The sequence below is a fragment of the Ovis aries genome, chromosome 10 (assembly GCF_016772045.2).
Source record: "Ovis aries strain OAR_USU_Benz2616 breed Rambouillet chromosome 10, ARS-UI_Ramb_v3.0, whole genome shotgun sequence".
NCBI lineage: Eukaryota > Metazoa > Chordata > Mammalia > Artiodactyla > Bovidae > Ovis > Ovis aries.
In genome coordinates this window covers 2,765,525-2,778,622 of record NC_056063.1, presented here as the reverse complement: position 1 = coordinate 2,778,622, position 13,098 = coordinate 2,765,525, and the positions used below count along the sequence as shown (strand labels likewise).

The 13,098-nt window shown below is 41.1% G+C and overlaps 1 protein-coding gene and 1 pseudogene across 4 annotated transcripts in view; one reads left to right on the top strand and one right to left on the bottom strand.

Moving 5' to 3' along the window:
* The window catches only part of DIAPH3 (diaphanous related formin 3), a 571,588-nt gene that overhangs the window by 282,871 nt on the left and 275,619 nt on the right, over positions 1–13,098 (bottom strand). The gene's annotated exons all lie outside the window — the stretch shown is intronic.
* On the top strand, positions 3,447–3,760 carry LOC114116590 (large ribosomal subunit protein eL30-like; annotated as a pseudogene).

The following is a 13,098-nucleotide window of genomic DNA, read 5'->3' as shown; positions in this document are numbered from 1 at the left end:
AAATCACTACAGATGGTGACTGCAGCCATGAAATTAAAAGATGCATACTCATTGGAATGAAAGTTATGACCAACCTAGAGAGCATATTGAAAAGCAGAGACATTACTTTGCCAACAAATGTCCATCTAGTCAAGGCTATGGCTTTTCCAGTGGTCATGTATGGAAAGAGTTGGACTGTGAAGACAGCTGAGCACCGAAGAATTGATGCTTTCAAACTGAGCTGTTGGAGAAGACTCTTGAGAGTCGCTTAGACTGCAAGGAGATCCAACCAGTCCATCCTAAAGGAGATCAATCCTGGGTGTTCTTTGGAAGGACTGATGCTAAAGCTGAAATTCCAGTACTTTGGCCACCTCATGCAAAGAGATGACCCATTGGAAAAGAATTTGAGGCTGGGAGGGATTGGGGGCAGGAGGAAAAGGGGACCACAAAGGATGAGATGGCTGGATGGCATCACCAACTCGATGGACATGAGTTTGAGTGAACTCTGGGAGTTGGTAATGGACAGGGAGGCCTGGCATGCTGAAATTCATGGGGTCGCAAAGAGGAGGACACAAGTGAGCCACTGAACTGAACTGAATCACTCTCCTCTTTTACTTTCATCAAGAGGCTCTTTAGTTCTTCTCCACTTTCTGCCATAAGGGTGATGTCATCTGCATATCTGAGGTTATTGATATTTCTCCCGGCAATCTTGATGCCAGCTTGTGTTTCATCCAGCACAGCCATTTCTCAAGATGTAATCTACATGTAAGTTAAATAAACAGGGTGACAACAGACAGCCTTGACGTACACCTTTCCCAATCTGGAGCCAGTCTGCTGTTCCATGTTCGGTTCTAACTGTTGATTTCTGACCTGCATACAGATTTCTCAGGAGGCAGGTCAGAAGATCTGGTATACCCATCTCTTGAAGAATTTTCCAGAGTTAGTTGTGGTCCACAGATGGTGGTTGCAGCCATGAAATAAAAAGATGCTTACTCCTTGGGAGGAAAGTTATGAACAACTTACACAGCATATTCAAAAGCAGAGACATTACTTTGCCAACAAAGGTCTGTCAAGGCTATGGTTTTTCCAGTGATCAGGTATGAATGTGAGAGTTGGACTGTGAAGAAAGCTGAGCGCCAAAGAATTGATGCTTTTGAACTGTGGTGATGGAGAAGACTCTTGAAAGTCCTTTGGACTATAAGGAGATCCAACCAGTCCATTCTAAAGGAGATCAGTCCTGGGTGTTCTTTGGAAGGACTGTTGCTAAAGCTGAAACTCTGGTACTTTGGCCACCTCATGCGAAGAGATGACTCATTGGAAAATACTCTGATGCTAGGAGGGATTGGGGGCAGGTGGAGACGGGAACGACAGAGGATGAGATGGCTGGATGGCATCACCGATTTGATGGACCTGAGTTTCAGTGAACTCCGGGAGTTGGTGATGGACAGGGAGGCATGGTGTGCTGCAATTCATGGGGTTACAAAGAGTCGGACACGACTGAGTACTGAACTGAACTGACACAGTCAGAGGCTTTGGCATAGTCAAAAGCAGTTGTAGATGTTTATCTGAAACTCTCTTGCTTTTTTGATGGTCCAACTGATGTTGGCAATTTGATCTCTGGTTTGTCCGCCTTTTCTAAATCCTGCTTAAACATCGGAAGCTCACAGTTCACGTGCTGTTGAAGCCTGGCTTGGAGTATTTTGAGCATTATTTTACTAGTGTGTGAGGTGAGTGCAATTGTGCGGTACTTTGAGTATTCTTTGGCCTTGCCTTTCTTTGGGATTGGAATGAAAACTGACCTTTTCCAGGCCTGTGGCCACTGCTGAGTTTTCGAAATTTGCTGGCATATTGAGTGCAGCACTTTCAAGGCATCATCTTTCAGGATCTGAAATAGCTCAACTGGAGTTCCATCACCTCCACTAGCTTTGTTCATAGTGATGCTTCCTAAGGCCCACTTGACTTCACATTCCAGGATGTCTGGTTCTATGCAAGTGATCACACCACTGTGAATATCTGGGTTGTGAAGATCTTTTTTGTGCAGTTCTTCTGTGTATTCTTGCCACCTCTTAATATCTTCTGCTTCTGTTAGGTCCATACCATTTCTGGCCTTGATTGGGCCCATCTTTGCATGAAATGTTCCCTTTGTATCTCTAATTTTCTTGAAGCGTTCTCTAGTCTTTTCCATTCTGTTATTTTCCTCTATTTCTTTGCATTGATTGCTGAGGAAGGCTTTCTTATGTCTCTTTGCTGTTCTTTGGAACTCTGCATTCAAATGGGTATATCTTTCCTTTTCTCTTTTGCCTTTCACGTCTCTTCTATTCACAGCTATTTCTAAAGCCTCATTTGACAACCATTTTGCCTTCTTGGACTTCCCTGGTAGTGCAGATGTAAAAGTGTCTGCCTACAATGTGGGAGACCCAGGTTCGATTTCTGGGCCGGAAAGATACCCTGGAGAAGGAATTGGCAATCCACTCCAGTACTCTTGCCTGGGAAATCCTGTGAATGGATGGAGGAGCCAGCTAGGCTACAGTCCATGGGGTTGCAAAGAGTCGGACATGACTTCACTTTCTTTTTCTTTTCTGCAGTTTTGCATTTCTTTTCCTTGGGGATAGCCTTGATCACTGCCTCCTGTAGAATGTCAAGAAACTCCATCTGTAGTTCTTTAGGCACTCTCTCAGATCTAATCATTTGAATCTCTTTGTCACTTCCACTGTATAATCATAAGGGATTTGATTTAGGTCATACCTGAATGGTCTAGTGCTTTTCCCTACTTTCTCAATTTAAGTCTGAATTTGGCAATAAGGAGTTCATGATCTGAGCCACAGTCAGCTCCCGGTCTTGTTTTTGTTGACAGTAAAGAGCTTCTCCATCTTTGGCTGCAAAGAATATAATCAATCTGATTTCAGTGGTGATGTCCATGTGTAGAGTCTTCTCTTCTGTTGTTGGAAGAGGGTTGCTATGACCAGTGCATAAAGCACCTTAGGTATGGCAATCTTAGGTAAGCCTGACTTTCAGAATTTCACTTAACAAAAGAGGGATTCTGAGAAGTCTTTGAAACATCATACTCAAGATGCTAACATTCAAGAGCTACTTTATCTAAATCCTATAAATTCACAATTGGTTAACTTATTACACATTCAAGATTAATCAGAGGTCCAGGTAAAGGTCATAGAGTAAAATGGCAAATTGGAGCTGGATATCAATAAACAGAACTCAGACTCTTGGATGTAATGGTAGCCAGCTGACCCTTTCATTGCTACCTCCAGAAGCTGACCTCACTGAGAGACACTAAAGTTTGGCGTGCACTTCAGGGAGGCAGGGTCAGGGTAGTCGGGGTAAGAGAAAGTGACACAGAAGAAACTGTGCTATAGATTAGTTTATTCATAAGTAATAAAAGAAGTTTCTCACTCCCCGGCTATCTTGATGGCTGTTCTTAGTTTGGGGCATCCCACACCTAAGGCAGGAAGATGGTAGCCACAAAAAAGATGAAAAAGTCACTGGAGTCAATCAAATCTAGGCTCCAACTGGTTATGAAAAGTGGAAAGTACATGCTGGGGTACAAGTAGCCTCTGAAAATGACCAGACAAAGGCCAGCCTTGAGGAAATCTGAAACAGAGTACTATGCCATGTTGGCCGAAACTGGTGTCCATCACTACAGTGACAATAGTACTGAACTAGGACAGCATGTGGAAAACACTACTGAGTATGCACACCGGCTACCTCAGATCCAAGTGATTCTGCTATCATCAGACACATGCCAGAACAGACGGGTGAAAAGTAAACCATGCACAATTTTTCTTTAAAAAAACTGGCCAGATTTTGTTTTTTTAAAAGAGTAATATTGAGGGCCTTTTCCTATAACATTTGCTAAGTCATATTTTAAACTAATAACTCTCCCTAAAATACTCTTAAATGGCTGATTTCTTTAACTATTTTTCCTATGCCATTTTACAAACTTTTGCTCTTTTTCTAATGCCAGAATATTAATGGCAAAGGTGTTTCTGCATTTATTCCAAACAGAAACCCATTAAAAATAACACCTTGCTGCGTTTCTTAGTATTGATTGTTTGCAGTTTTTATTCTGTTTTTACATTAGGACAAATAAAATTCATTCAAGGGCTTCTAAAAATAAATCAATGGCGTTTCTTAAATTCATTCAGGGTTTGGGATCATGTTTCAGCTCAAGCCATTGATTTGGTGGGTGTGTTTTGGGAGCATTCAAATTAAACCGCTGTGATACCTTTTTCAGGCAACTCCTCCGCCCTTCAGTAATAAAGTATGTCTATCGCTTTGTCTGCAGATCCCAGAGGGCCAAGTCTGTGATGTGCTTTCCGGCAGCACGGGAGAACTGCATGGTTCTCACTAAGGTGCACCAAGACACAGGGAAGGCTAAAGGCAGGGTTTAGACAAGGGGCATATCTAATTAAAGATTAGGCTATAGTTAAGACCCATGATTAGGAAAAAGTAGGTAGAAACCTGAACTTTAGGGTGGTTAAGGTTGGTTGGGGGAGTAGTCTTCAACTGGCAAGAGAGGTAATTACTAAAATCAACAGTAGATAGGAATACAGATAGTTCCAGAGGAGGTTATAAAAATCCACCAAGAAATTAAAGGCTAAGAAGGAAAGTAAAACTAGGCCAAAAAAAAAAAAAAAGTGTAGACTAATAGAATGAGAACAGAATAGCAAACAGACAACTAAGCAATAAAGGAAAGGCCTGTCATGAAGCTAGCCAAACTAGCTTCCTCTTAATTACGTTCAGAATATAGAATGCCTCAAAAAATTCTGGCTCAGAAATTAGGAAAAGCATAAATAAAGACAGTGTCACGGAAACTCATAATACAAAGCCAGTAGAACCTTGAATGCTCTCAGAGTACACTGGCATTCAACTGATCAGAACGACCGGGTGCTGCATTGTGGCTAGCAGTTCCGTGGGGAGCTACTTACAAAAGAAACACTGAGAGAACAGGGCTGAAGACTCTACTTGCCCACAGCACAAAATTTCAGTGCTGCCACACAGCTTTCTACGGGAAGAAACAAACAATGTGACCCCAATGAACAAAACAGCAACAGAATCCTAGTCCAGTCAGTTTCAAATGAAACCACAAACCATGAGAATGCAAACACACTAAAATTTAGACTAAATTGAATAGTAACTTTAATGTCAGCCAATGGTGATCAATAATGGAAGTCATACACACAGAGAATTAGATTTTTCTAGCAGATGGGAATTAGGACAAATATAAAAGTGAAATGATTTGGCACTAGTGATACTGGTGTAAGAAAGTTAATGTTAGCTTTTCACTAAAGAGAAGAAAAACTACTTTGTTCCCTATCAGTCCTTAAATAAATATGTCACCTTGGATATAAAATTGGCATTCTTGGTAAAGAATGAAAAATAGCACTAATAATGGATAGTAGCTGAGTTGCAGGACAGGAAACTTGACCCAATGTTAGAGAAAAGAAAACAATTGCATTTATCCTTTCAAAAAAGCCAAGCCTGGTGTGGAAGATAAGGATGTCTAATGAAACATACAATTCAATAACAAAATAAAAATATAAGCAAAGAAGGAAAAGAACAAATAAACAGCAACAAAAAAATTTTTTAACCAGACAAGTACTATAAAGAACCAAAGGACTGAAACTTCACCACAAACACTCCATGCTAGGAGCCACAGCGCAAACTAGGTTGAGTAAAATGTAAGCAATTTAGATTCTGAGCATCTAAAGGAGTTTCCAAAGGCTCTTACTCTGGGCCTCAAAGCACCAGTTCCCTGTCAACCCGGGGACAGAAAATGAGGGGAAGTCTTCTCACGCAAAGAGAATAGTCAGAGAGTAATAAGCCAGACAAGGTAGTTGACATGCCAGCTCCTTAAGGAAGAAGAACATATATTTCCCTCCCATATGGACTCTGAGTTTCTAAAGAAAAAAATGGTTAGCTTTTAGTTTCTGCAAAGAAAAGCAGAAGCGGGACTAGTTCAAGCAAAACTGCAATGCAGGCTAAAGACTACCTTGAAAAACTTTCCCTTTGCATTCATTTGCCTTTTCCTACCTCTTGTATACATATAAGACTGTGCCAATAGATCAAGAGTCTTGTATCTAGAAGCAAAGAAGTAGAAACAATATACGATATAGAAATGTGGAGTCAGATATCTTGAGTTTGAATCCTTCTCTTCTGTTTGTGAGGTGTGGGATTTCTTGGTTAAATCACATATTCTAAATGAGTTTCAGTTCTTAGAAGCCTAACGGACTGTTGTCTCAGAAGGATAGATGCATCAGATACACGTATATAAATATACCTTGTGAACTGTACCTCACTTGCCTGGTGGCTCAGATGGTCAAGAATCTGCCTACAATGTGGGAGACCTGCGTTCTGTCTGTAGATTGGGAAGATCTCCTGGAGAAGGGAATGGCTACCCACTCCAGTATTCTTGCCTGGAGAATTCCATGGACAGAAAAGCCTGGTGGGCTATAATCCATGGGTTGCAAGGAGTCAGACACAAGTGAGCAACTATAACTTGCACTTTCAAATTCAAGTACTGTAACTGTCATGCACTTACCTGAGTGTCCCATAGTTGCTAATTTGATACAATACATATGTCATTGACCTGAAACTCCAAAATTAATCTCCATCTTTGTTCCTATTATCCACACTCTCATCTTCTAAGTGTTAACAAGTCTCAGATGCTATATAAAAAAAGTTATCAAACTAAACTAATGTAGAGTACAGTTTTAATCTCCTCCAGCTTTCCTACTGCATGACACGATTTACAGCAGAGGCTAACCTGCTGCTTTATAATATCTGAGGCGGTCAAAATGAATTTGGAGTATTATTTGTTCTTGAGCACACTCTCTATAATAACTATGAAGCTATTATTGTATGCAACTGGATGACTTTAATTTCAGGAGATTCCTAAGGTTAAGATCCTCAGTTGGATATACCTAGTCAGAGAGCTAGAGATAGAAAGCTTTCAGCTCATATTTCTGGCTCCAACACATGCAACTAATATGAGATGCTCACCCCAATCAGTTTCTCAGTAATCTCAATTGTTCCCTCGAAAACTGTTCCCATGAACAGAATATAAATGCTCCAGCACCAAAACTTACCATGAGACACGGAAGTCATGACAGCTGATCAGAGCTGAGACGGCTCATGAGTCAGTACTGGCCTTCATGCTATACTCCTAACCAATGCCCTTGGCCACTTTGTGACATTAAATTGTGCATGTTTAAAAGTTAAAGTACAAAAAGACTGGGAGCTCTAAAAAGAATAGTCAAGAGTTGTTAGAAAACAATTGTGAAGTGAATAAAACCCTTGAGAAAGAGTAAGGTATGAGAAGAGAGCAGAGGGAAGACTCTGAGCAAGATACTCACTGCAGTGTAAGAAGAGGTAGAAAAGAGCCAAGGTGGCATCAGAAAGGCAGCACCAGGGAGGGAGAGGAGAGAGCGAGAGAGCACACTCAGCCGATAGGGTGAGGTGCTGATCACAGGCCAAGCGCACACAAGACGAGAGACGAAGGGCGCGTGCTGGACCTGAAACTATGTCGCTGTGCATACCCTAACAGAGTACTCTTAAGACAGTGATGCGGCAAAAGCACAAACATAAAACATGCTAGAAAATAACAGGGTGAGAGAGAAAATTCTAAATGTAAAGTAGAAACCAGCTTTAAAGAAAGTAGGTCCTGAACTGGATCATTACAGATGAAAAGAAAAACATTCAAAATAAACTTATAATGAGGATAACAGCAGCTAACAGAATTGAGCACTCACTATTCATTATTGACTCCAAACACTCATGCTCTCCTTTAATCACTACAATCTAGAGAGATAGGCCCTAAATTCACGCACATTTTATAAAGAGAATTAAACCGAGGGGTATTAATAAACTTACCCAATATTTCAAAGCTAGTAAATGGTAAACTAAGAATTCGAACCCAGGTCTGTCTAATTAGACTAGAAATGCAATGAAGGATATTTGCAGGAATCTCAAATACCAAGATGAAGTTGTTTTAACTCAGATTTATGTTTCAGTGTTAGGAACATGCTGCATTCAAGCCTCAGTAAGATAAGCATTAAATGGTTGTAGTTTTTCAGTATTTAAATTAACTATCAAGCATCATGCTACTGCTAAGTCGCCTCAGTCGTGTCCAACTCTGTGTTACCCCATAGACAGAAGCCCACCAGGCTCCCCTGTCCCTGGGATTCTCAAGGCAAGAACACTGGAGTGGGTTGCCATTAGGGAAAGTTATTTATGCATCTATCAGGTATCTATTATGCTTATTACATGCCAGATATTGTTCAAGACACTAGAAATTCACTAACATATGTCTAAGAGAAGGACTCATGTTGTGACCACGACCATTCTTATGATAAACTAATAGACAGGTTAATGGAAGGAATACCATATAGTAAATGAGAAGGTAATGAGTGCTTGGGAGAAACACAAAGCAGAGAAAAGAAACAGAAGTGATATGAGCAACTGGGCCTACAATTTCAAACACGGTGCTCAGAGAAGACCTCCAAAAGTTGACTGAGGAAGAAATATCAAAAGGATATGAGGCAGCAAGCCATTTGGACATATATAGAAAATAAGTCCAAGGAGACCATACAGTCAACAGGACAGTATGGAGGCCACGTGGTTAAAGCTGAGTTAGCCAGAGGAGAGTGATAGAAAATGAGGCACAAAACATCAGGGCCCTGTCACATATGCAGAAACTTGTCACCTATAGCAAAGACTTAGGTTCCTCCTCCAAGGTGGAAGCCAGTGTCAGGTTACAGGGAGAGACAAAGCGTTCTCCACCTTATGTCACTGCCTGCACAGGTGTGCTCAGTCGTGCCTGACTCTCTGCGACCCCGCGGCCTGTGGCCCACCAGCTCCTCTGTCCACGGCATTTCCCAGACAAGAACACTAGAGTGGGTTGCGATTTCCTTATGTCAATAGCTGTTATGTTAAGAACAGACTGCAGTGAAGATGAGTTGCCATAGATATCACTTCTTAGTATTATCAAATTATTTCACAACATTTTACATTTTGACATGCCTGTAAGATAGAACATAAACAATACAATGTACCTTTTGCTAACACATGAAAAAGTGGTTAGACCAACATACATCACAGTTGAAAATTCAAACTTTTTGAGAAACTCACGAGAGTTAGCAACTCAATGAAATAGCATATTGTTCTGATCATGCTGTGTTTTTATTAGCTTTCATAAATTAAAGAATTGGAGAGTTATTTAACATAGCTGGCATTCTACTAATTTCAGGGAAATATGGGTAACGAATGCTCATAAGAGAATTCACTCAGAGTTCAATTCCACTTATCCTCCCACTCTACAGAGAACACAATTGGTAGTACATGAGTGATTTTTCCCATTAATGGCAGGATTTGATATTACTATTTTGATGTAGATTTGAACTAAATGAATTCAATCCCTTGAATAAACGAGAGTTACTGTATCACAGAATATGTCTGCACACTTCTGGCATTTTACCATTATCTTAGTTCATAATATAGGCACTACACATTTTTCACTATGATATATTAGAAATCATTCCATTTTCCTTCATGAGAGCAAGATCTGCAGGCAAAAGTAGTTTTTTCTTTCTTTTCACAGATACATATTCCATGACCACTGTCCTCATGACCACCACCTTCTTTCCAAAAGTCCCTGATGAATTATATCCCACAAATGCCAAACAGCTCTCTCGCCCTGTCTCATGCTTTGCTTCTGAAACAAACTGCAATAGTGTCATATCAAAAAATCACCTTATACAATTCCCTAGACCAGGGATTACAATTTTCCTCAGAGAGGTGGTAACCAGCAGCAAAAGCAAATAAACCCTTGCAAATGGTGAGTCCCTCCCCAGGGAGAAGACTGAGATAAACAGTCAGGTTTGCATATTTTGCTGTGCCCTCATGGCCTCCTGTGTTACATTTCTGATTCACGCCTTGGGTGATCTCATCTAGTGCCAGAGCTTTAAATCCCACAAGTATGTGACCAGCCCCCAAATTTATGCCTTCAGCCCTGACTTCCAGCTTACATCCCAACTGCTTTCTGCACAGGTCCACTCACACGTCCACAGATGTTTTGAGTGATCTTCCCTCCCTGAGTCTGCTTCTCTCTCGAGTCTTTTCCTATTCTCTGGAAATAGGATCTCCTATCTATCTAATTGTACAGGGCAAGCACCTTGGGGTCATCCTGGACTCTTCTCATTCCCTAAATACAACCTATCAGATACCCTAGCTTCCCTAATTTTGAAATATTATATGGCCCTTCGTACCATGGACACTGCCCTCAAGCCACAACACTTTCTCACCTTCATCATTGTTATAGCATGTTAACTGGCCACTGGCTTCGATTTATGCTCCTACCCCACCACCTGTTCCTCACACAGCTGCCAGAATAATCAACCTGACCTAAACCTAAAGCACAGACCAGACAACTTCACTTCTCCGTGTAAAGATCTCCAGTGACTTCCTAGCATGACGGCCGCAGGCCCCACACCCTGCCGGCGCGGTCCTGGGGCCTCCCTCTCCCCGACTCCTGCTGCTCGCCCCTCCACTCACTCTGCACCAGCCAGGCTTCCCTGCGCCAAACCCCACTGTCCCCAAAGCCCAGCACTCTGTGGCCTCTGTCTGTGAGCGGTCCCCCAAGCCAGTCACTCCGGTGCTTGCTCAGAGGGGAGAGGCTGTCCCCAGGCATTTGATCACACACACGTACCCACCTCTTACCACCACGTGCTGCAGAGTACTGAGGGTCACCTGAGTCTGCGCTTTCATTTCTGTATCTATTGTCACCACATGCGACTACAAATGTAAGACCGACGAGGAGTAAGAGATGTGTTCCCTGCAGCAAACTCAGAATCCAGAACAAGGCCAAGCACACAGGAGGCGTCCAATAAATATTTGCAAATAAGTGTACAAATGAGTGAATCACTGCTGAACCAAGAGGACAGGTACTGAAATGAAACACATGAGATAGTGGTTTCATTACCAATATAATCTCAAGGTCTAAATTCATCCATACAAGTCTGGTAATTCAGACACATGTAAACCAAAAGGCTAGTGGACATGGAGCCACTTTCTCAGAATCACATAAATGAGAACTCAAAGTAATATCAGAAATGTTCTTAAATATACTCAACCTACCAACAGTGAAGCCATGTTAAGTTCAAACATAGAAAAAGTCCCTAATTTTCTGTGAATTTCAGTATATTTGCCTAAATCAATAAATCTGTTATATATTATTTTATACTACCAAAAACCATGTAAAGAAACATGTAAAGAAAAGGTGTAAATGGCCTTTTAAGAGTTTTGTCAACATATACCTCTACCATGTCATATGTAGGCAGAACTAAAAAGAAACCTGTGAGAGAAAAAAATCTTCAGAGACAATACTAGGATGGGTGAAACAGAAATTTTTTCTCTTACCTGACAAATGATGTTTAACTACTTAAACCTGCAAAATTTCTATAAGTTTCAATAAAAAGTCAAATGGTGTTGTGATCATTTTGAGTTGGACCACTGACTGAGATGAAAAGCAGAAATCAGATTATAAGGAAAATGACAGCAGTATGACATGTCTGAAGACTTTCAGGCTACAGACCAATGACAACTGAAAGCAAGCTAAATTAATAAGCCTTAAACTAGGTGGAAGAAGAGCCATCTGTGCTAGGGAGCCTATATTAAGTACTGGGTCCTGGCAGAAACATGTCAAGAAGGTTGCAAAGCAAAGGGACAAGAACAAGTGAACAACAGCTGAATGTTTACGATCTTAAGAGAAGCAGAACGTTAAGACCTAAATAGCGATGCACAGAGTTATGACAGTTTTATTATTCTAAACAAATATCCTCCTGGATGGTGAAAGATTTGCACATGAGGTTGCCAAAGTGCTGTCTAGAGCACACTGAAATGTGAAGGGCCCGGGACAAAGACAGCAACTGAAGACAAACAGAGTTCCTGTTATCCAGGAGGAGAGACTGGAGAGATCTATCACTGGCAGACAAGACTGAAGAATTACTAAGGAGAAAAGGAAATAGTAATTACAAGAAGCCAAACGGATAATTAAAAGAACAAACTGATAAATCTGTGAAACATGAACAATTTTGAATTTGGACATTTGCAAAGCACTCCAAATAATCAACACTTGAATGAAAGAGAGGTGGATATTTTAAGTCTGGGAAAGCGATGAATCAGTGGACATATTCTTTCAGGTTCCACACCAATTCTGGTCAGTCTCTTCTTAAGTCGTTTCAATAAGCCATGATTCTTACACCAAATCAGAATTTCCTCATACCTTTTAAAACATTCAATTTCTTTTGAGTACCAAGGGCAGCACTGTATAGGGCAGGTACCCGAGTGTTCACAGACTTAAACAGCACGGCCTCATGAGTTAAAGAAGGATCAAGAAAAGTCCAACATAGGTGCGGCGCCAGGAGAAAAGCAGAATAAGTCTACAGAGTGACTGAGTCCACAAAGTGACAAGTGTACAAAGTAGGCGGCAGAGTCAAACAGGGTGGTTATATTCTGTTTTGAATACAAGTACAGATTGAGACTTTTATGCTCAAAATTGTTGGCTACTTGGCATACTTTTAAATTAACCCATTCTTACCAAAGAAATAATTGGCCAGAGACTCATTTTAACAAAAATTAAAATCACCATCTCAAAAGTACACAACATTTTCATTGCAAAATGTGATTTTTCAAAACAACTGTCTGTATAGTACCATAATGATGGATATATGTCATTATCAGTTCAGTTCAGTTCAGTCACTCACTCGAGTTCGACTCTTTGCGAACCCATGAATGGCAGCACACCAGGCCTCCCTGCCCATCACCAACTCCTGGAGTTCACCCAAACTCATGTGCACTGAGTCAGTCATGCCATTCAGCCATCTCATTCTCTGTCATCCACGTTTCCTCCTGCCCCCAATCCCTCCCAGCATCAGTGTCTTTTCCAATGAGTCAACCTTTCACATGAGGTGGCCAAAGTATTGGAGTTTCAGCCTCAGCATCAGTCCTTCCAATGAACACCCAGGACTGATATATATTTGTCCTAATCCACTGAACGTACAACACCAAGAATGAACCCTAAGGTGATCGATGGACATTGAGCAATTA